This window comes from Desmodus rotundus, chromosome 3, assembly GCF_022682495.2.
Source record: "Desmodus rotundus isolate HL8 chromosome 3, HLdesRot8A.1, whole genome shotgun sequence".
Classification (NCBI taxonomy): domain Eukaryota; kingdom Metazoa; phylum Chordata; class Mammalia; order Chiroptera; family Phyllostomidae; genus Desmodus; species Desmodus rotundus.
Window position 1 is genome coordinate 101,005,727 of NC_071389.1, and position 20,944 is coordinate 101,026,670.

General features: G+C 39.6%; 1 pseudogene; it reads right to left on the bottom strand.

Annotated features, from left to right (window-relative positions):
• Positions 1–14,361: 14,361 nt before the first annotated feature.
• LOC112296216 (dnaJ homolog subfamily A member 1-like) lies at positions 14,362–15,577 on the bottom strand (annotated as a pseudogene).
• Positions 15,578–20,944: the final 5,367 nt, after the last annotated feature.

A 20,944-nucleotide genomic window follows, 5' to 3' on the forward strand; every position in this document is an offset into this window, starting at 1 on the left:
CTTATTCTCTTTCCAACTTTATCAATCTTTGCTTACAGGTAGTATATAAGGTGGTTGTTATTACAGTTATTCAATCTGATTTTTAGATAATGACTATCTGTATTTCAAATCTCAGATTTCACTGTTCTCCTCTCCTCCATTTTGCCTTGCTCCAGCCCTTTCCTTTTTTTGTTTTAAATGTTAATGTTTCCCTGCTTTAGTCAGGACTGCATCCCAAACTCTTAGTGTTTCTTCTCCCTCTATCCTCTCAAAACAACTTCAAATTAATGGAGTCAAATTAATGGAGACTGAATAACATGTTCTTATACAATGAATGGGTAAACAACAAGATCCAAGAAGAAATCAAAAACCTTTTGGAAACAAGGGAAAATGAACACACAACAGCCCAAAACCTATGGGACACAGTAAAGGGATACCAACATAGGCCTACCTAAGAAAGACAGAAAATTTTCAGATAAACAACCTAACCCTAAATCTATAAATACTAGAGGAACAACAAATAACAAAGCCCAGAGTAGGAAGAAGGAAGGAAATAATCAAGATCAAAGCAGAGTTAATGACAACGAGACTAAAAGAACAATTCTAAGGATCAAAATCCAGTCCCTTGAAATAATAAACAAAATTGACAAGCCTTTAACAGACTCATCATGAAAAAAATAAAAAAATATAAAATACAAAAGAGAGGACTCAAATAAACAAAACCAGAAATCAAGAAGAGAAATTACACTGGTACCACAGAAATACAAAGGACTATAAGAAATTACTATGAGCAATTATATGCCAAGAAACTTGAAAACTTGGGTGAAATGAAAAAATTTCTAGAATCATCATCTTCCAAAACTGAATCAAGAAAACTTGAGAAGACCGATAACAGCTAGTGAAATTGAAGCAGTAACCAAAAAACTCCTGGCACACAAAAGCCCTGGACCCAACAGTTTCACAGGAGAATTTTACAAAATATTTAAGGAAGAGCTACCCCTATCCTTCTCAGACTATTCCAAAAGATCCAAAAAAGACAAGAGACTCACAAACCTTCTTTTTAAAAAAAGATTTCATTTATTTTTAGAGAGAGGGAAAGGGAGGGAGAAAGAGAGGTAGAGAAACATTAATATGTGTTTGCCTCTCGTGGGCTCCCTACCAGGGACCTGGCCTGCAACCCAAGCATGCGCCCCAACTGAGAATCGTACCAGCGACCCTTTGGTTTACAGGCCTGCACTAAATCCACTGAGCTATGCTATCCAGGGCCCAAACATTCTTTAGGAGTCCAGCATCATCCTATCCCAAAAACCAGATGAAGACACAACAAAGAAAGAAAACTACAGGCCTATATCACTGAACACGATTCTAAACCCTCAACAAACCGCATCCAGCAATATAGTAAAAAGATCATACACCATGATCAAGTGGGATTTACCTTAGGGATGAAAGGGTGGTACAATATTCACAAATCAATAAATGTAATACATCACATAAACAAAATGAAATACAAAAATCATATGACCATTACAATAGATGCTGAAAAAGCATTTGATAAAGTACAGCACCAATTTATGATAAAAACACTCAGTAAAGTGGGAGTAGAGGGATCATACGTCAACATAATAAACACCATATATGTGAAACCTACAGTCAACATCATACTCAACGGGCAAAACTAAAAGCTTTCCCAGTAAGATCAGGAACAAGATAAGGATGTCCACTTCCACTACTTCTATTCAATATAGTATTTGAAGTCCTAGCCACAGCAATCATATAAGAAAAAGAAATAAAACACATCCAAATTGGAAAGAAGGAAGTAAAACTGTTACTGTTCACAGATGACACGAGAGTGTATATCAAAAACCCTATAAGACTCCACAAAAAAAACTGCTCAACCTAATAAGTGAATTTGGCAAAACAGTGGGATACAAAGTCAATATTCAGAAATCAAAATCATTTTTGTACACCAACAATGAAATATCAGAAGCAGAAATCAGGAAAAAATTCCCATTTGATATAGCAAAAAGAAAAATAAAGTACAGGTGACAGCAGTTTGAGTAGAGTGGAGGATCCTGAGGCCAGGCTTCAGCACTTGCACAACAGCATACACGACGTGGTGGGTGGAGTAACCCTCAGTCAACCAGCTGGAGGGAAGGACCCACCAAAGAAAGACCCAACAACAATCAAAACCCAATTACTTCCAGAGAGCCAATATAAATGGCATAAAGGGCATCCCAAGAGCATCAAGGTCAGGAGATCAAGGAGAGGACACCACTGAATCTCACAGGTCTCCTACCATAGAAGTTCACACCACAAACTCAGGGAGTCAAATAGATCAATTTCAGAAAGAAAGGCAAACAAGAAGAGCCACACAAATAATGGAAAGACAAAGAACCCCCAAAAGAGAGGAAAGGAGGAATCCTCAGAAAGAATGCTAAATGAAATAGAGGCAAGTCAACTATCAGATATTGAGTTTTAAACAATGGTTATAAGGAAGCTCAATGAACTCAGTGAGAATTATCAAAAACTACAGGAAAGCTGAAAGGAACTTACTGCAAATTATACCAGCATGAAAAAGGACATAGAAACTATCAACAAGAGCCAAGAGGAAATGAAGAATACAATTTCTTTTTTAATGTATTTTATTGATTATGCTCTTACAGTTGTCCCATTTTTTTTCTCCCCTTTATTCCCCTTTGCCCTGCACCTTCCCTCCGACCCACATCCCCTTCCCCTTATTTCATGACCATGGGTCATATATATAAGTTCTTTGGCTTCTACATTGCCTATATTATCCTTAACTTCCTTGTCTATTTTATACCTACAATTTATACTTATTCCCTATACCTTTTCCTGCACTCTCCCCTCTCCACCTCTCCACTGATAACCCTCCATATGATCTTCATTCCTATGATTCTGTTCTTGTTTTAGTTATTTGCTTAGTTTGTTTTTGTTTTTAGGTTCAGTTGTTGATAGTTGTGAGTTTGTTGTCATTTTCTTGTTTGTATTTTTTAATATTTTTAAATACTTTATTGTTGTTCAATTAGAGTTGTCTGCATTTTCTCATATTTTTGATCTTTTTCTTTTTCTTAGATAAGTCCTTTTAACATTTCATACAATAAGGGCTTGGTGATGATGAACTCCTTTAACTTGACCTTATCTGGGAAGCACTTTATCTACCCCCCATTCTAAATGATAGCTTTGCTGGATAGAGTAATCTTGGATGTAGGTCCTTGCCTTTCATGACTTCAAATACTTCTTTCCAGCCCCTCTTGCCTGCAAGGTTTCTTTTGAGAAATCAGCTGAGAGTCTTATGGGAATTCCTTGGTAAGTAATGGTCTCCTTTTCTCTTGCTGATTTTAAGATTCTCTCCTCATCTTTATCTTGGGTAATATAATGATGATGTGCCTTGTTATGTGCTTCCTTGGGTCCAGCTTATTTGGGACTCTGTGAACTTCTTGGACTTCTGGAAGTCTATTTCCTTTGCCAGATTGGGGAAGTTCTCCATTATTTTTTCAAATAAGTTTTCGATTTCTTGCTCTTCCTCTCCTTTTGGCACCCCTATGATTCAGATGTTGGGATGTTTAAAGTTGTCCTGGAGGTTCCTAAGCCTCTCCTCATTTTTTTTTTTTTTGAATTCTTCTTCCTTCATTCTGTTCTGGTTGAACATTCTGGTATATATATATATATATATATATATATATATATATATATATATATATATATATATATATACACACACACACACACACACTGTTGGTTCCCTGTATATTTTCCTTTATTTCAATTTTCATAGCCTTTACTTCTTCCTCTATTTGGTGACCATACTCAATCATTTCTGTGAGCATCCTGATTACAAGTGTTTTGAACTGTGCATCTGATAGGTTGGCTATCTCTTCATTGCTTAGTTCTATTTTGGAGCTTTGATCTGTTCTTTCATTTGGGCCATATTTTTTTGTCTTTGCATGCCTGTTACAGAGTAAGGGGTGGAGCCCTAGGTTCATCAGGGTGGGGCAACCCATTTTGCTGCGTTGTGCCACTGTATGTGAGGCTGGGAGTCAGAGAGGGAACAATGCTCCTTAATTGGCTCTTGGCTGACTTTCAGTCACTTCCCCCACTACTTACAAGCAAATTGGGCCCTTCTGGTGCTGATTCTTGGGTGGGTGGGCCTGTGTACATTCTAGGATCCTGTGGGTCTCTCCAGTGAACTCTCATGTGAGGCTGGGAGTTCCTCCCGCCACCGCAACCCCCACAGATTTTTATAGTCAGAGGTTTTGAGGCTTTCTTTTCCCATGCTGGAACTCTGGGTTTCATAGTCTGTCTCACTCCTTGTTGCTCCTCCCGGTTTACCCGCCCACAAATGTGGGGCTGCCCAATCGGCCAGCCACTGCCTTGACCACCCTGGTTCTCCAGCTGCTGCCTTCCCTCATGTCCTCTCCACCCCAGCTGCCCTTCTATGCCCCTCCTACTGGTCTGGATGAATGTTTCTTCTTTAACTCCTTGGTTGTTTGACTTCCATACAGTTCAGTTTTCTGGCAGTTCTGGTTATTTTTTGTTTTTAAATTTGTTATTGCCCTTTTTTTCTGGTTTTGCGAGGAGGGACAGTGTATCTACCCTATGCCTCCATCTTGGCCAGAAGTTGCAATCACTGGTTTGCGACCTCTTCTGCTGGTCCTGGGTGCATATGGGAGAGGTGAAGCTGCATACCAAAATCAACTCCTACCAGCACCAAGTCCAGGGGCAAGTCAACAAAAGGTCCAAGGCAATGCAAGATCCACCTCCTCCTGTCAGCTGTTCTGCCATCCCTTAGGATCTCAGGCCTTCTCTGAGAGCCTTCTGAAAATGTCTGTTTATGGGCCTAGGATAGTCACAGCCAGCAAGCAGTCTCCTCTTATGGGTATGAGCTCAGCAGGGCGAGGTCACTGAGAGTTGAGAAGATGGGTCCACTGAATCTCCTGCAGAGGACGATGCCAGTCAGGCCTGCAAGGATGAAAATGACCTCCGTTCCCGAGTCACACAACTCACTCTCTCCCCAAGCTATCTCCACAATCCCTGAGACCATCAGGTCTCCACAAGAACTCGCCAAGAAAGACTGCACCATGGGCCCAGGTTGGGGGCAGCCAGCAGACTTTTCTGCAAGGCATGAGCTTGACAGGGCCAGGCCAGAAGGAGTTGGGAGGACGGGGCTAGTGTACTCCTCCAGGCTAGTGCCCTGTGGAGAGGCGTGCTCGACCCAGAAAATATGGCATCTGTGGGCCATGTGGGAGAGTGATTCAGCTAGGAATTTTGACAGCTGACTCTCTACTTCCCTCCTCAGTACCACACAACTCCAGTCCTTCTTTGTATGACCTTGTTCACTCTGAGCCACCTTCCTTCCACCAGAGCCCTGGATGAGTGGTGAGAGCAAGATTTTGTGCACTGATCCTTCAAGAGGGTTCCTGGGTTTCTAGCAGACTCCCATCTCCCTGGCAGACAGAATCCCTGTTGATTTTCAAAGCCAGATGTTAGGTGGGCTCCTCTTCTTGATTCTAGTGCTCTGGGCTGGGGATCCCAGCATGAGGTGAAGATCTCACACACCTCAGGGGGGACTTTTGTAGTTAAGATATCTCTCCAGATTCTCAGCCACTGTACATGGGTGTGGGACTAGCCCTTTTCATGTCTCTGCCCTTCCTACCAGTCTTGATGTGGCTTCTTCTGTAGATCCTTGGTTATGAGACTTCTGTTCAACTGTGTTTCAGTTGGTTGTTCAGGATGAGTGTTCTATAATTTAGTGTAATTCTGGTTTGTTCCTGGGAGGAGGTGATGGTAGCTTCCACTTACTCTACCACCATCTTGGACCACCCTTCAACTTACCATATTTTCAACTGACAGTTGGTTATCAGGACTAACTCATCATAAGTTGAGGAGCCTCTGTGCAACCAAACCATGAAAACAGAGGTAGATAGGGGAGAGCTCTGGTGATAAAAAATGAGGAAATGATTAAAACTTACTTTAAGAAGTCAATTCCACACACTTCAACTTCCAACCAGGAAAATAACTACAGGCAAAAAATATATAGAACTTCACCCTAAAATATCTGACCACTACAGAAGAAAGAATTATATATTCTAGTATATAGAAGTCCCCCATCAAAAATGCTCTGTTACCACCATTACCCTGAAGCAAATCCATCAATTCACAAACTTCACTCATGTAAATAGAGAGCTCATCATTGGACTTAGGTGCCTCACCTTAAAATTAAAAGGTAGGCCTAGGACCACCAACATATAAGCCTCCTTCATGGAGCAAAAAAAATAACAGTGTAAATATTAATAAACAGAAAAAGGTACTATGGGATAGTCAGGAATAATTTGTATACTAATTAACGAGTTTGTAGTTACAAATCAACAGAATGCTATGAGTAGAAAAATTAGAGAAAATGAAATTTTAAAGATTAAAAAGCATAATATATTAATGGAAATAGTGAAAGATAAATTGGGAAAACCTCCAAAAATTAAAACTAAAAGAGGAATAAAGTTATGATAATAGATAATAGGCATACAGAATTAGCCCAAGAGATCCAAGATCCAATTAATCGGAGTTTCATAAAGATAAGAGGGGAAAACAGAGGGGAGGGAATTACCAAACAACATATTCAAGACTATTTCCCAAAGATTAAAAGATAGCCATCTCCAGATTAAATGCTCCCACATGCCTAGTAATAAAGCAGAGTAATAAGTAAGAGAGGACCCACACCTATGCTACACCTGAGAGCAACACTAAAATTAAAAAACCAAGAATAAAAAGGAAACTGTCTTCAGGGAGAAAAATGAGGCGCTGTATTATATAAAAGGCACCAAGGTGGCCTTCTCATCAACAACAGCAGACATAAGCCACAATAAATAACACTCTTCAAAACTCTGAGAGAAAATTACTGTCAATCTAGAACTTTATTCATAACTACAACTCAAGAGAAAGAATAAAATACAGAATTGAAGGACTCACTCAGAAACTTCCTTCCACATTCATTACATCAGTAAGTTACCTGAGGAGGTGGCAGAGCACACAAAGGATAAACCAAGCAGAATGACTATCTAGAAAGCAGTGAAAGTGAAACAAGGCAGCAATAAGGAAAAGTCCCCCGGTAACAGCCAGACAGCACACCTGGGGATAAGTAGGCACAGATTGGAAAATAAGGCAGGAGGCCCCTTCAGAGGTTGGGGGAGCATGTGGGAAAAAATAGATTGAATAGATTGGACGAAGTTGGTTAAAAATGAGAATGTGCCTCTAGGGAAGATAGTGGAGAGATAGGTGGGAGCAGAGTCCACTTCCCCTCGGCACCAGTGAAACGCCTAGATGATCTGAGGAACAGAGTGAACAGCCAATGGTATTCCAGCATATAAGAAGGTCCAAGACAAAAGATTGTAGAGGAGATTGAAAGATCAGACAGTAAGAAGAGTGCTTAAGGACAATAAGGTCCCTGGGACCAGCGTGGGGACCACGGCAGCTGAAGCCCCTGGCCAGGGTGCAGGGTCTGCTGCAGGATTCTTGGGAGAGAGCCAGGCTGGGCTGTGTGAGATGCCAGGTGTTTGTTTGGACTGGGGGGCTTGAATAGGAGGAATTTCTCGAAAAGAAAAAGAGAAAATAGAGGCACTCAGCGAATGTTTAGAGAATTCTCTGCAGCAGCCTTGGCCTCTTGCACCCCCCCCCCCTCAACCCCTGGACTGTGAGCACCAGATAAGCAGCCCCAGTACACACCTGAAGCCAGGTTGGTCCGCACCCAGATCAAGGCCTGGGCGCACACACGTGAAACCTCAGGTGGGTACGCACTCTGATCAGAGGCCCAGCTGCCCAGGCGCACAGGCCCAAAGCCTGGGATAGGTGCACAACCCCATCAACAGCCTGGCTGCCCGCAAGCGACCATGCCTGAAGCAACAGGGATTGAACACCTCAAACCTAGCCCCTGCACACAGAGCCCTGCAGGGCCTACTCGCTATCTAGGAGGAAGGCTCAACATCCAGCAGAAGGGAGCTGCAGGGCTAGGGGAGACTGCAGTCCCTGGAAAGACGTGACCCAGTAGGGGGCTGAACTACACTGAAGGAGCACCGAGAGCCCCTAGCATCTAGGACAGCAAAGAGCAAGAAGGTGGAGTGTGAGTTGCCCCTAATTGATGCACCACAAGGACAGCACAACGGATGTAAAAAAGGCCGAAGGGGAGCAGAAGGATCCTGAGGACCTGGACTGGAGGCTACACAACAGCAAACAGTGTGGCTCATGAAGGGAGAAAAGTGAAACCAATCCCTCCACCCACCCGCTCCCGTTTCACAGACAGGAAAACCAAGAGAACTGACATGACTTGTTTAACTCTAGCAGAAGACTTTTCTTTTTCTGCCTTCTAATCCCTCCTTCTCCCTTTCTCTCCTTCTTTCTATTTTTTTTAATCCTTATTCCTTCCTTCCTTCCTTTACTTTTTTATTCCTTCTTCCAACATTCTTTTATTTATTTTATTTTAATGTTTGTTAAAATTCCCTGTTCTTTTCTTTCCTCCAATATTTTTCATTCCTTCTTCCCTCCTTCCTTCCATTCCCTTTCTATTCCTTTTTACTTCCTTCCCCATTTTTTTCTTCCCTCCTTTTCCCACAGGTGAGACAATAATACCTGGAGCTCTGAAAAGACCAGCGTTAGACCCTCTTACACTCATAAACAACAGCCTAAGACCAGCGAGCTCAGGAGATTAAGGAGACGGCACCACTGACTCCCACTGGCATTCTACCATAGAAGGGCATACCATAAACCCAGGTAGTCAGAACAGATCAATTTCACAAACAGAGGCTAACAAGAAGAGTCTCACAAAAAATGGGAAGACAAAGAAACAATCACCAAATAAAAGGAAAGGAGGAAGCCTCAGAAAGAACGCTAAATGAAAAGGAGGCAAGTCAACTACCAGATACTGAGTTCAAAGAAATGGTTATCAGGAAGCTCACTGAGCTCACAGAGAATTACCAGAAACTACAAGGAAACTACAAAGAATTCACTGCAAACTATATCAACATGAGAAAGGAAATTGAAACTATCAACAAGGGCCAAGAGGAAATGAAGAATACAATTAAGGAACTGAGGAACACAGTAGAAGGAAACAAAAGAAGACTTGATGAAGCAGAGGATCGGATCAGCAAGCTGGAGGACAAAGTAAAAAAAAAAAAACAAAACACCCAGAAAGAGCAAGGAAAGGAAAAGAGGCTCAGAAAGAATGAAGAGGGATTAAGGGAAATGCAGGACAACATGAAATATAATAATATCCATATAATAGGCATACCAGCAGGAGAAGAAGAACAGTAAGAGATAGAAAACCTGTTTGAAAAAGTAATGATGAAAAATTTCCCTAATCTGATGAGAGAAAAACTTACTCAAACACAGGAAATATAGAGAGTCCCAATCAAGAGGAAACCAAAGAGGCCCACTGCAAGAAACATATAATTAAAATGGCAAAATTCCAAGACAGAGAGAGGATCTTAAAGGCAGCAAGGGAGAAACAGGAATTAAATAAAAGGGAGCCCCAATAAGGTTAGCAACTGACTTCTCAATGGAAACACTCCAAGCCAGAAGAGAATGGCAAAAAATATTCCAAGTAATGAGAAACAGAGGCCTGCACCAAGACAGCTTTACCCACCAAGGCTCTCTATAAAGATAGAAGGCCAAATAAAGATTTTCCCAGACAAAAGAAGTCTAAAAGAATACACCTCCACCAAACCAGCTATGTAAGAGATGTTAAAGGGACTGCTTTAAGGAAAAGAAGGAAAAGAGAAAGAGAGAGGAGCACAGACATGAAAAAAAGGCAATGGATAAGTACCTATCAATAATAACCTCAAATGTAAATGGATTAAATGCTCCAATCAAAAGGCATAGAGTAGCTGAATGGATAAGAAAACATGACCCACACATATGCTGCCTACAAGAAACCCATCTCAGGACAAAAGACTTACACATACTGCAAGTGAAGGGCTAGAAAAAAAAATTTCCAAGCAAACAGACAGGGAAAAAAAGCAGGGGTAGCAATACTCATATCAGACAAAATAGACTTCCAAAGAAGGGCCATAAAGAGAGACCGAAAAGGGCACCATAATACTCAAAAGAAGAATCCACCAAGAAGACATAAACATTGTAAATATGTACGCACCCAACATAAGAGCACCCAAATACATAAAGAAAATCTTGGAGGACTTCAAGAAAGATATTGACAGCAACACAATTATAGAAGGGGACTTTAACACCCCACTATCAAAAATGGACAGGTCTTCCAAATAAAATATCAACAAGGATATTGTGTCACTTAACAATACCCTAGAGGAAATGGACTTAACTGATATATAGAGAGCTTTTCATCCCAAAGAAGCAAAATACACATTCTTTTCAAGTGTACATGGAACTTTTTCAAAGATAGACCACACGATAGGACACATAGGAAGACTCAACAAATTCAATAAAATTTCAATCATATCAAGCATTTTCTCTGACCACAAGGGACTGAAACTAGAAACCAACCCCAAAGGAAAAATCCCCAAACACTCAAAATCATGGAGACTGAATGGTATGCTATTAAACAATGAATGGGTCAAGAAAGAGATTAGGGAAGAAATCAAAAACTTTCTGGAAACAAATGAAAATGAACTCACAACAACCCAAAACCTATGGGACACAGCAAAGCCAATCCTGAGAGGGAAGTTCATAGCAATACAGGCCTACCTTAAAAAGACAGAAATATTTCAAACAAATAACCTAACTCTACGCCTACAAGAACTGGAAGAACAACAACCAAGACACACCAGAGCAAGCAGAAGGAAGGAAAACACCAAGATCCGAGCAGAGTTAAATGACATAGAGACTAAAAGCCCAATTCGAAAGATCAATAAATCCAGGAGCTTGTTCTTTGAAAAGATAAACAAAATTGACAAGTCTTTAAGTAGGCTCATCAAGAAAACAAAGACATAGGATCCAAATAAACACAATTAGAAATGAAAGAGGAGAGATTACAAATGATACCACAGAAATACAAAGGATTGCAAGAAATTACTATGAGGAACTATATGCCAAGAAATTTGAAAACCTAGGTGAAATGGACACATTCCTTGAAAAATATAATCTTCCAAAACTGAATGAAGAAGAAGCAGAAAACCTGAACAGACCAATAACAGCAGACGAAATTGAAGCAGTCATCAAAAAACTCCCAATCACAAAAGCCCTGGACCAGATGGTTTCACAGGAGATTTCTACAAAGCATTTAAGGGAGAGCTAACCCCTAACCTTCACAGACTATTTGAAAAAATCCAAACTGATGGAAGATTCCCAAACTCTTTTTATGAAGCCATCATCATACTAATCCCAAAACCAGATAAAGACATAACAAAGAAAGGAAACTTCAGGTCAATATCGCTGATGAACATAGACGCTAAAATTTTAAACAAAATATTGCCAAACCGCATCCAACAATACATTAAAAAGATCAAACACCATGATCAAGTGGGATTCTTCCCAGGGATGCAAGGATGGTACAATATTCACAAATCAATAAACATAATACATCACATCAACAACAGCAAAGACAAAAATCACATGATCATATCGATAGAGGCAGAAAAAGCATTTGATAAGGTACAGCACCCATTTCTGATGAAAACACTCAGCAAAGTGGGAATAGAGGGAGCATTCCTCAACATAATAAAGGCCATATAAGACACGCTTACAGCCAACATCACACTCAATGGACAAAAACTTAGAGCTTTCCCACTAAGATCAGGAACAAGACAAGGATGCCCTCTCTCACCACTCCTATTCAACATAGTATTGGATGTCCTAGCCACAGCAATCAGACAAGAAAAAGCAATAAAAGGCATCCAAATTGGAAAGGAGGAAATGAAACTGTCACTGTTTGCAGATGACATGATAGTGTACATGGAAAATCCTATAGACTCCACCAAAAAACTACTCGACCTAATAAATGAATTTGGCAAAACAGCTGGATATGAAGACAATACTCAGAAATCAAAGGCATTCCTGTATACCAACAACGAAACAGCAGAAACAGAAATCAGGAAAAAAATCCCATTTGATATAGCAACAAGAAATATAAAGTACCTAGGAATAAACCTAACCAAAGAGGTAAATGACCTGTGCTCAGAAAACTACACAAAAATATCTGAAGAAAGAAATTAAGGAAGACATAAACAAATGGAAGCATGTACCATGCTCATGGATTGGAAGAATTAACATCATCAAAATGGCCATACTACCCAAAGCAATTTATAGATTCAATGCAATCCCTATTAAAGTACCCATGACATATATCACAGGTATAGAACAAACATTTCAGATATTCATTTGGAACTATAAACGACCCCGAACAGCTGCAGCAATTTTGAGAAAAAAGAACAAAGCAGGAGGGATCACAATACCTGATATAAAACTGTATTACAAGGCCACTGTCTTCAAAACAGCCTGTTAATGGCATAAAAACAGGCTCATAGACCAATGAAACAGAACAGAGAGCCCAGAAATAAACCCAAGTCTCTATGGTCAATTAATTTTGACAAAGGAGGCAGGAGCATAAAATGGGGCAAAAATGGCCCCTTCAACAAATGGTGTTGGGAGATCAGGACAGCTACATGCAAAAAAAATGACACGCGATCACCAACTTATACCATACACAAAAATAAATTCAAGGTGAATAAAAGACTTAAATATAAGTCGTAACACCATAAAAGTCTAGAGGAAAACATTGGTAGGAGAATCTGAGACACTGCACACAGCAACATCCTCACAGACCTGTCCCCTAAAGCAGGGGATATAAAGGAAAGAATAAACAAATGGGATCTCATCAAAATAAAAAGCTTCTGCAAGGCTAAAGAAAACAGCATTAAAATAAAAGGGGAACCAACAGTATGGGAAAACATATTTGCCAGTGATACCTCAGACAACGTCCTGATCTCCAAAATATATAAAGAACTCACACGACTCCACTCCAGGAATACAAACAACTCAATTAAAAATGGGCAAAGGACTTGAACAGACACTTCTCCAAGGAAGACATACAGAGGGCCCAGAGACATATGAAAAGATGCTCAGCATCACTAGCCATCAGAGAGATGCAAATTAAAACCACAATGAGGTACCATCTCAAACCAGTCATTGTGGTCAATGTAAACAAATCCACAAACAAATGTTGGAGAGGATGCGGAGAAAAGGGAACCCTAGTGCACCATTGGTGGGAATGCAGACTGGTGAGGCCACTGTGGAAAACAGTATGGAATTTCCTCAGAAAACTAAAAATGGAACTGCCCTTTGAATCAACAATTCTGCTACTGGGATTATACCCTAAGAACCCTGAAACACCAATCCAAAAGAACCTGTGCACCCCAATGTTCATAGCAGCACAATTTACAGTACCCAAGTACTGGAAGCAACCTAAGTGCCCATCAGCAAATGAGTGGATCCTAAAACTATGGTACATTTACATAATGGAATTCTATGCATCAGAGAGAAAGAAGGAGCTTATACCCTTTGCAACAGCATGGATGGAACTGGAGAGCATTATGTTAAGTGAAATAAGCCAGGCGGTAGGGTCAGATACCATACGATCTCACCTTTAACTAGAACATAATCAGTAAAAGAGAAAAGCAAACAAAATATAACCAGAGACATTGAAGTTAAAAATAACCTAACAACAGCCAGAGGGGAGGAAGGAGGGTACCGTAGGGAGATTGGATTAAAGGAACTAGTATAGAGGACACTTGGACAAAATCAAGGGGGAGGGTGGAGGTGGGGGAGGGAGGTTGGTTTGGCTGGGGTGGGGTAGAGGTATGGGGAGAAAAGGCATAAAACTGTTATTGAATAACAATAAAAAATTTTTAAAAAATCCGAATGTCATCAAGGCAACTGGACAGTACAAAAGTAAAAGCAATTGGAGAGTCCAGGAAAAACAAGAGGATATACAGGCCTTTATTTGGTTCTGCAATTAATATTTGCAAATTCACAATAATGAGCTATGTGCATATTAATTTTCTTTCTTTTTATATTTTGAGTTTATTCTTTTTTTAATTTTTTAGTGTTATTCAGTTACAGTTGTGTGCCTTTTCTCCCCATCCCTCCACCCCACCCCAGCTGAACCCCCCTCCTTCCCCCACCTCCACCCTCCCCCTTGATTTGGTCCATGTGTCCTTTAAAGTAGTTCCTGTAATCCCCTCTCCTCACTGTCCCCTGAGTTTATTCTTCATTTAACTTTTAAAACACTACATAGTTGAATATTAAAACTAATACAATAGCAAGTAGTGAGCATATTATGATTACAGTCCTTCACTCATTCACTACTGTATATAAAATGCAAGCAGGGACTATCATTCACTGGCCACACTAAGAGGTCTGACACTGAACACCACCTCTGAGATGATGTTCATCATCCTCATATGCTTCTCCATTGTAATGGCGCCATATTTCTTGATTTGGATCAAAGTCCACCAGTTCTACCTGGTCCATTTCATCAGTCTCTTCTACTTCCTTCCTTTCAGGTAGGAGTTTTTCCAGGAAAGAGAGTTTATCAGGAGAGAGAAGCCCTTCTCCGGAAAGTTTACCTTAAATTCAATGATTAGGTGACCCTTTTCATATGGTCTACGATAAATTGGCATGCCTTCATTTAGCACACACCTGATATCTCCATGCTTGACAATCTGGCCTGGATGAGAGGTGATGAGTATGGTTCAGTTGTCAAGAGTAGCTATTGGCTTTTGGAAGCCACACGATGCTTCAACCAGCTGTATGTCCATACACATGAAAAGGTCTTCTCCTCGTTGAGTAAAAACAGTATGGTCCTTCTCATCTAAAACAATGATAATATCTCCTGGCTCTAGTCCTGGTTCTTGATCTCCTTCACCATGGAATGTTATCTTCTGGCCATCTTTCATGCCTTTGTCAATGTGAACTTCTGGAATCTTCTTCTTTTGAACTATCTTCCTTCCATTGCAGCTTTTGCATCTATCTTTAGGACTGATCCGTTTGCCATGGCCCTGGCACCCCATGCACACAGACTGAATTTGCTGAACCATTCCAGGTCCTATCTGATGAATTTGTATTTGCATCCCAGTACCTCAACAATTGGGACAGCACTCTATTGCTCCTTTCTTACCACCTTGGCCTTCACATTTGTCACAAATCACATTCTTTTGCAGAACTAGTTTTCTTTTTGCACCATTATATAAATCTTCTAAGGTTACCAAGATCTGATGCACAACATTTTTACTTCTCCTTTCCCTCTGCATCCTTCCTCCTCCAAAAAACATATCGAAGATGTCCATGGGGGAGCCAAAAACACCACCTGCTCACCTTCTTTAATTGCCTGTTCTCCTCCTTTATCATGTAATTCCCTTTTCTTTGCACCACAGAGCAGTTCGTAAGCTTGAGAAATCTGTTTAAATTTCTCTTCTTCATTTGGATTCTTATCAGGGTGGGACTTCAAGGCCAGCTTCCTGTAAGCCTTTTTCAATTCTTCCTGGGTGGCATTGGGTTTGACCCCCAAATCATCATAGTAAGTGGTTTCTTTCACCATTTTTGACACCCGGTGAGTGGGCCGAGGCAGGTGAGTGGAGGAGCGGGAAGGAGCGAGTTACTGCCTGTACATATTAATTTTCAACTTAGATACTTAACCTATAGAGAATAAATGAATGAGATATTTATGGTTACAGAACAAAATCAAAGCATTATTAATCTTGATACTTTAAAAGTAAAAAGAAATGACAGAAGTTAAGAGGTGAAAGAGAAGAAAGAAAACTGAAGGATAAGATAGGTGCAAACAGGGGCAGCTCAGGACATGCAACCTGGGCAGTCACACAGAGCCTTGTGCTTGCTTGGCTTAATGTTCTTTCAACATTCTTAAGGACTTTTAAACAAGAAACCATGTATTTTCATTTTCCAATGGGCCCTAAAAATTATGTGACTAGTCCTGGAACTAGTGCAAAGTCGAAAGCTGACATACACTCAGTAATTAATATAAGGAGACAAGGTCTATTTATACTTAAAGTTACAAAGTTACCACATGATGAAGGTGCCCAAAATGTGGCATGACTATATTGAGATATTGGGAGAATGTATGGGGAAGAGATGTATAGATTAACTAAATCCTCATATAGCCCATCAGAATGAAGAAATTACAGTACAAACACAATATTCAGGGATTGGCAATAACTAACAGAAGAAACAACTGAGAGATCAAAGTAGTTACCCCTAAGAAAAGAAAGGTGGGATGAGGAAGGATGTGCCCCAGGGCCATTGCTTCTTATTAGAGGTCCTAATGTGCCTTTGTATTTGGGCATACATTGTTTTAACTTTTAAAGGATAATTTAAGAATCATAATATAGCTAAGGTACACTCTATAAATGTATTCTAAAACAAGTTTATTAAGCAACTAATCATATATATAAACTTTCCAATTTACTCCATACAAATGTTATATGATTTATATCTTAGAACATGTATGACATAGTTTCTGCCCTCTAGACATCACTCATACTATAAATCATGTTATCTCATCCAACCAAGGTCAAGGTTACATGAGAAAGAAGAAATCAGCAAAGCTGAGTAGCTTAGAGTGGTCACATTTGCTTTAAAGGGCAATTTGTCCTATTTTACCATAACATTGTTTTTAAAAGCCATACATTTGCAAATACCACTACACTTTTCAGCCACTGGTTTCTATTTTGATGAAGACTAAAAGAAGTAGAGCTCTTGTCTTCTGAAAAATGACCACTTACTTATCAATATTCTAGATAGAAAGGGGGCAGTGGGAGATCTGAGGAAAGCAATAAGGAATCAGACTCAATAGTTGCTTTCCATGGACATTTCCCACTGTTTGATGAAGAACAAGAGGACTTCATTTCCAGCAAAGGTGAATAACCTTCCACAGGTGGTTACAACTGCTAGTTTGCCAGTGTAGATACAAAATATGAAAGCAAAGTATTTGGAAGCAAAAGGCTATGGTGATGCTACTAACATCCATGTCATGGACAGAAATTAGAATGGGCACTGCACAACCTCCAATCCTGGACACTAGAGCAAAGAGTCACCAAGGCAACACTACACCCCTGCTACCAGATACAATGATTACACAATTTAACCACATCTTAAAGCTCTAAAAGTTCCATCAAGTTCCCCTTCCCAGCATAAGTTTTTTAAAAGAACAACAACAAAAAAGAAGGCATACAGGTGACCAATAGACATAAAAACGGATGCTCAATGTCACTAATCATCAGGCAAATGCAAATTAAAACCACAGTGATATTTCACCTCATACCTGTCAGAATGGCTACCATCCATAAATCAACAAACAAGTATTGACAAGGATGTGGTGAAAAGCTAACTCTTATACACTGTTCATTGGATTGTAAATTGGTGCAGCCACTATAGAAAATAGTATAAATATTCCTTAATAAAGTAAAAATAGAACTATTATATCCAGCAATTCCACTTCTGTGTTCTTATCTGAAGAAACCCAAAACACTAATTATAAAAGACATATGCATCCCTATGTTCATTTACAGTATTATTTATAATAGTCAAGATATGAAAGCAATGTAGGTTCCTATCAATAGACAAATGGATAAAGAAGGTGTGATACATATATACAATGGAATATTACTTGGCTATAAAACTGAATGAAATCTTCCATTTGCAACAACATAAATGAACCTAGGGGATATTGGCAGCAGGCATGGAGCCTGAGCCCACAGCAGGGACACAGAAGCCACAGGGTCAGTCTGGGCTCTACAAGAAAAACAGGAAGCATCAGAGAAGAGAAGAAATAAGTTGAAATGTGAAGTAGACCTTGTTGCTTTCTTCCCCCTGAAACTGGGGTGAAATTAGTCACTTCTTTTTCTTTTAACTTTTCATTTTCAAATAATTTCATCAAAGTTGGAATAACAGTACACCCGAATTCCTATTCACAATTTTAACACTTGACTACATTTGCTTTATCCTTCTCCTTTTAGATATAATATGTTTTTATTTCTTATATATTATATGCAACATAACATATAAATTATATTTTTTGCTGAGCCTTTTGAGAGTTAGATGATGATCCCCTGTGTCTTCACCCCAAAATCTTTCATCATGCATTTTCCAAGGACAAGAACATTCTCTTACTATAATAAACAAAAGTTCAGAAAAAATAACTTTGATGTGGCAGTGTTATCTAATCTACAGTCCACATTTAGATTTCACCCCTGATCCAGAATTGAATCCAGGATCATGCATTGCATTTAGTTGTCATGCTTCTTTAATCCCTTTAATCTAGAAAGTTCCTCCAGCTTTCCTGGTCTCTCATAACATTGGCACTTTTCAGGCCAGCTGCCTCTCAGTTTGAGTTAGGTCAAGGTTACACACCTGGGACAGAAACACCCAGTAAGAGGTGCTTCAGGTGCACCACATGTTTCTTCACTATGAAGTTACCATCTTTACCTATGTAAGTCATAAGTAGTCTATTGGAAATTCTTTGAGATAATGTGAATATTCTGTTTCTCCCAAACTTTCATCCAATAGTTTTGGTATGCATGGATGATTCTGGTCTGAATCCATCTTTTGTCTGATGGTTATGAAATGGTGACTTTCTAACTCTAGTCTTTATACATTTATCAGATAGCATTTGACTTGAAGGAAGAGCTTTCCTTTATTCTCCATTTATTTATTATCACTGTGAACTTGGGAATTCTTATACAATTCAGGGAATTGTAACCCATTATTGTCATCATTCATTTTGATGCTCACGTTTTCCCTCATTTGGCCAGTGAGAGCTCCTCAAGCCTGTCCCTGGGTCCTTTTCACATGTCCTATCATTTTGTGATCAATTCCTTACTTTCTGGCATAACCAAGATGCCCCAGACTCCTCTTGCAATTTCTTCTCTTCCCTGGCCCTGAAATCAGCCATTCCTTCAAGGAGTATTTGTTTATTTTGTGGAGCATAAGATTTAGAAACAAAGATACAAACATGCAGTGTGTTCAGATATTACCAATTTCCTATGGGGAAGCATTCAGGGTAAATTGAGGTCTTTTCTTGGGTGTGTGGAAGGGCAGCTTCACAGAAGGACTTTCTAATTGGTTGAATAATATTTAAGTTCTATTTTAGCAAGTCCAGAGAAAATGTTATCCATAGTATCCATATTTTTGTTTCCAAACAGATGATGCTGTGATGGCTGTGTTTGTTGTTGCAGTGCTTGCAGTGCTTATAAAATTCCAGATGATATTAGTGGTCTGCAGCATGAACATCTTCAATCTGGCTGCAACTGGCTGCTTCTCTGACTATTCATTTAACCTCTACATTTGTCAATAACAGTAAACTAACCTGAATTGGTGTTCCCTGTACTCCTATTTTTTGGTGAGGATATTGTAAACCCACCAACAGCAGTTGCACCTGTGCTGTAATAAGAGTTGGTGTAATCACAGAATCCGCTGGCCAACCATGAACTCAGGGGCTCAGAGCTCTATCTTCACACACTAGTTCAGCCATTGGAATAAATGTTCTGCATCCTCTAAAAATGTGTCTCAAACTATTCACCAACTCTTTTCAGTCCTTTCTATGTCAACTTTCAAGCACAGGTGCTTTCCAATCCACATTATCATTGGCTGATCCTCGCTACAGAACCCTAAATGTTCAGTGACACACAATGTTAGCATACTACAGTATAAATAATTGAGGGAAATAATGGAATAAGGACACCTCATGGGAGGTGTGTATTCATGCTGCCTGTCAGCTTCAAAACTGAACGTGGAAGAAGTGGTCCAACTGCAGAGCTCAAGGGCATGAAAAAGGGAAAATATCCATCCTATGCAATGAATTTTTTAAGCATTGTAAAAGTTTTGCTTCAACAAATTGCATCTCATGCTACTTTAGTTTCTAAAATTTTTCTCCCAGTTTAAGTCAGTAAATACAGAAGGGCTTCAATGAGAAATAGTTTCAACAAGATCCCTTCTGAGACAGCCATACCTGTTAATTAAATATAAACTAAAACAAGTACTCTCAACTTGTTATAACATAAAACATTCTCTCTGTTATACCCATAAAAATATTTTTCTACCAATGTGTTAATAATTTTATCACCAAGTGATGATATTCTTCCCATATTGTCATATTTTTTCTCAATTTTCTACAGTGTACATGTATTAGTTTTGTCAGAAACTCAGAAGATGACAACAAATGTGTGTAAACAACAGGAAAAGAAAAGCACTAGCCATTTTAGGTATACAAAGGAGCCAGATGGGAGGCACTGCAAGGTGGTCCAGGGGAAATAGCATGTACAAAAGTCATTAAGATGTTCTGTGAGTAAAATTAAAAACTTGCAAAGAGATAAAACTTCTTTAAACAGCAACTATAGAACTCATCATTTTTTTTGAAGTGCTGCATAATTTTTTTAGTTGTTGTTCAATTACAGTAAGTAAATGAGTGGATCAAAAAACTGTGGTACATTTACACAAGGGAATACCACACAACAGAAAGAAAGAAGGAACTCCTAACCTTTGCGACAGCATGGATGGAACTGGAGAGCATTATGCTAAGTAAAATAAGCCAGGTGGTGAAAGACAAATTCCATATGACCTCACCTATAAGTGGAACCTAATCAACAGAACTCATCATTTTTACATTTAGCAGTGTCTTCAGCTAAATCTCAAAAGAAAAATTTTAGTGTCAAAAAACTATTTTATCTTGTTGGACCCCAAGAAGACGTCAGCTCCTTTTGGACTCAAAACCTGTCTGTCTTCAGAGTAGAGGGGTCCAAGCCAAGAGGCCATGAGGTGCAGAAAGAGGCTGCCTCACAGGGTGTTGCTTGAGTGGCAACCAAGTGCCGCAGACAGCCTCTTGCCCTGCTCTATATCAGCATATCAAAAAGACTTGTTCATTCAACAAACATTTTCTCAAGGCCTACCACATGCCAGGCACTCTGCTAAGCATCAATAG